This window comes from Cryptomeria japonica, chromosome 7 (genome assembly GCF_030272615.1).
Source record: "Cryptomeria japonica chromosome 7, Sugi_1.0, whole genome shotgun sequence".
Classification (NCBI taxonomy): domain Eukaryota; kingdom Viridiplantae; phylum Streptophyta; class Pinopsida; order Cupressales; family Cupressaceae; genus Cryptomeria; species Cryptomeria japonica.
The window spans coordinates 235,657,593-235,662,368 of record NC_081411.1 but is presented as its reverse complement, the minus strand read 5'-3'; positions in this window follow the sequence as shown (position 1 = coordinate 235,662,368).

Below are 4,776 nucleotides of genomic sequence, written 5' to 3'. Positions count from 1 at the left end.
TTGGAAAGAATTGTATGTTAAAGAACTGTAGGATTTTGAAAGGGAAGATAAATAACTTGAAGAATTGGAAGACCTGATTGCTAGAAGAATTCCTAATAGACTGACTTGAAGTAAGTATGAATGAAAAGTTCCTTTTAAATATTTTTCATGCAATAAGATTGGTCATTTTGATTCTAGATGCACTGAAAGAGCTCCTAGGAATTATGAAAGATTTATGAAGATTTATAAGCCTAATCTGAAATATCAAAACAAACCTAGATTTAGAAGGAATAAGGATAAATCATGCTATTATATTGGTGATGATGATTTTGGCATTACTAATGATGATGATGATGAACCTGTAAGTGGAACCATCAATGGAAGCTCACATAAATATTGGGTCTTTATTGCTATCAAGGATGAATCTTTGGTACATATCATTGAAGAAACTCATACTGAAGAAAAGTCTTTAGCTCCTAAAATTTAAGAAAAGGATGAATGGGTTATAGATAGTGGATGCTCACATCACATGACCAGTGACAAAATAAAATTTCTATTACTACAAGAATTTAATGGTGAACTAGTCAGCATGTAGGATCAAAGGCAAAGGAAAAATATCATTAGATGGTAAGACTAATATAGATAATATTTATTATGTTGAAGGTTTGAAGCATAATCTTTTAAGTGTTTGTTAGATGGTGGATAGATAGGTTGGATCTTGATCAAAAATGAGGTAGGAAGAAAGGGCTTGTTCTCGATCTTGATTTTTTTCAAGACTCATTTCTTTTGATTTTGGGTTATCCTCTTGACATGGGGAAGGAGTTTGGATATTCTTGGAAGGTTTCAACATTTTCACTTGATGAAAAAGGATTTTGAATGAGACTCTCCTAATCATGACTTGGATTAGATTGGATTTGTTCTATGGATACCCCTTAGGAGATTGTATTATTGGATAGAGATGGTGTGGATTGCTCTTGTGTAACTTCAAGGGATGGTGAAATAGTTGATAGATATGATTGATTTGGATTTTCATTGAATGGGATTTGCTTTAGGTTCAAAGAGTTTTGGTTTTCATTAAAAGGGTTTTGATTTGGGTTGAAAATTTTTTTATTTGGGTTGAAAGAGGTTTGATTTTGGTTGAAAAAGGTTTGGTTTGGGTTGAAAGAGTTTTGGTTTTGGTTGAAAGGATTTTGAATGATGGGTTGATGTGATTGGTATGTTTGATATGTTGGGTTGAAAGAAGGTTGAATACTGGGTTGATGTGATTGGTATGTTTTATATGTTAGGTTGAAAGAAGGTTAACATGACTCTAATATTGGTTGAACTAAGGTAGGAATGATTTTGTTGAAGAATTAAGGTTGGCATGTTTGAATGGTCTCACAAGAAAAAGAAGGTTGGCTTGATAATTCTTCCGTCATGGTTATCACTTCTCTCATCATTTTTTCTAACTAGCCTCTATGGTTTTTAGGACTAGTCATTTCTATCATTTGTTGTTGAAAAGTCTTAATCTATTTAGCTAAGCTTTATATGGATGGCGATAGAATAGGAATGGAAGGTATTAATTCTCCACCTTCCTTATGAAATATATAATGCAAATCAATGATGTTTTCTTGATTGGTTTGTACCTAGGATCACAACATGTAAGATGTCTTTTCCATTTCTAGAATTTTTCAATGTTTGATTGATTTGTTGATCTTGACAAGCTTGTTTGTTGTGGGGTTTTGATGTTGTTGATATTGAAACTTGACTTTGTTGAGGGGTTTGATCTTGTTGATTTTGAAACTTGACTTTGTTGAGGGATTTGATCTTGTTGATGTTGAAACTTGACTTTGTTGAGGGGTTTGGTCTTGTTGATATTGATGTTGCAAAGACATAGTAGCAAGAAAAGAAAACAATCTAAACTAAACAAAGAGAGCACTTGTTTAAAGGACTTTTTCAAATCCTCGTGAATGTTGAGTTCTTTTTCAAGACCCCATTTTGTTTTTGATAGTATTTTGGTAATTCGATAGAACATAAAGAAGAATCTCCTAAAGACAAAAGGTCACAAGTATTACCACAACCCACATCTTGATACTTCATCAGCTGAAACAACCCTGTCACACCCTAGGGTGCGCTCATTTTTAACCTTTTTTCTGGAAATTGAACCAAAGAAGATTGCTCCTCAATTGGACTGTTATCCTGGGAGATATATGGTGAGTATCTTGGGGGTGGATTCTTCCCCACCTTTGCACATTCAAGTGTATGCTTCCTAACTTGGTTTGGCCTCTAGATCCTAAGGTTTTTAATAAGGTTTCCATTCGGGTAGGCATAGATCTGATGAATTTAATCATCGCTATTCCATTCTAGCACATGTTGCTTACAATTTTCATTGGAAACACATTTATTTTATAGTGGATCAGATTACTTGGCTTTAGTCATTACCACTTTAGGTAGTTGCCTCTCACTTGGCCTTATGGGCTACTTGGGAGGCATGCTTTCTAAGGGTTTTATCGTAATCCTAAAATTGAAAGAAAACATAAAAGAGTTGGGTTTGACTTTTTGATTAGCATTATACCTATCACCTCACAAACACGCAAAACATAATTACTTTTATCCTCCAGTTGTAATGATTCTCTACTTTAAGATGTAAAATCAATTGAATTGAGGAAATGAATCTAATTAAGACCTCCTCAATCAATTTGAGGAAGCTTCTATTTCTCTTCTCCTTACTTTTTGTTGAATTTCCTCCTAGGTATTGCACTAATTTCATATATAGATTAGACAACTATTTTCAATACTGTGATTCTAGATTGAATTAAGGAAAGAGGTTGAATTTATAGATTTTCAACGAAAATTAGATGACAAAAAGAACTAAAGTCTGATGGATAGTGAACTGATTTTGATTGATTAGTGAACTGAGATTGATTGGCTTGTAAACAAAATAGATTTAATAGTTAACTAAGATTGACCAGTGAACTGAATTGATTAGCAAGTTGACTAGGCTGATTGGGGAGATGACTGATTAGATTAGAGAGATAAGTGGATTGATGGATCGGTCATAAAAGATAATTGAGAGTTAAAATGGGGATTGATTAGCTAACTGAGTTAACTGATTAGTTAACTAATTTGATTGTTCAGGATTTTCATTATTTTAAAATTTAATTTGACATTCATTTTCAATTTGAATTTGAATTTGGATTTTCGAATGCAGAAATGTAAATAAAATTTGTTGATATTAAATGAAATTCGCTTTTGGGGAATTTGAATTTGAAAATGTGAAATTAAATGAAATTAATTGGAAATTAGAATTTAGGGATTTGGAGGGAATTAAATTAATTAATTAAATAATTCAAAAAATATAATTTAATCATAGGAAATTAAATTAATTAAATAATAAAGATTATTTAAATAAGGAAAATGCTGCAATTAATTAAATAATTAATATTTGAGATAGGATAAATTGATTAAAATGATTTAGAAGGTGAAATTGGGTAATTAATAATGACTTGAATTAATTAAAAAAATAAATTAGTTGAATTAAATAATTAAAGAATTATTTAATTAATAAGACGATAAATTAGTATGTGATGAAATGGACATTTTTCAGTGTCTACAACAATCATCCTCTGCATCATGCCCAACAACACCATCGCTACTAGAAGGTATAGCTTGACACCCATTTCCACTCTCCATTAGCACTACATAATTTAACTTGGTACTAGTGACAAGGGAGAACCCTTTGCATGATGGGATAGATATGTTAAATGAATGTAGTTGAATTACTTTAAATGTAGGGATATTAAAATCTATTGTGCAAAGAATGTGCTATCTTGTCTCTTGCCAAGTTTTAAATTTAAATTTAAATTTTTTTTAGGGTTCAAACCTATAAATATATGGTCAAACTTGTATATATAGAAATGACCCAATATATTGAAATGTAAAATTAAAATGGATATATAATGTTTACAAACAAGTGCATGGAAAAGCATAATTCTTAATTAATCTAGGTTAGTATATTAGAATGTGTGTAGATATGGATAAGGTGGGGAATAAAATATATATAACAATATAATTAATTACATGTAGAAAGAAATTGAAGATGCACATAATTATATTTTTTACTCATTCATTTAAATGTATCAAAGCATTGTCTCAAAATAAGAATGACGCTGAATTGAAAATAGTAGAAATATAAAATTTTGACCATTTAAAATATAGTTATGATTTATTATTGATAATGTTATCTTAAAAATAAATTTAATTTTGCAATTTTAACCATAAAAATGATGAATAATTGTCTATTTCTATTGGTAGAAAATAATATTACACATTCTCACAAAGGATAAGTGGATGAAAAAGATGACACACAAAAGTCCAAATGAGGAGAAATCTAGAGAAAAACCAAAGTTAAATCCTCTAACTATTGAGTTTTATACAACTAGAGGATGAAGTCAAAGAAAGCCTACCCATCGTGCAAGGCGAAATAATATAGTGACCAATAAAGTCTTGAAAATTTATTAATGCAAGTGCAATAATTTTTTTTTTTCATCTAAATGTACATGAGAAAAATCAAGTGATTTATTATCTTATTATAAAAATTAAAATCAATGTCAAGAGAACAATGACAAAAGATAGTCGCATTCCTATCTTCTCAAATGCTAGAGTGAATTTTTACTATTAAGACATGTCATGTTTAAACAAACTTGGTGGGGAATCTAAGAAAATTCACCGAGTTGGCCATATGCCTTATCCAAATAGATTTAGTTAGAAATCATGGTTGATGAATTCCACAGTGCCCAATAATCACTTGTATGCAAA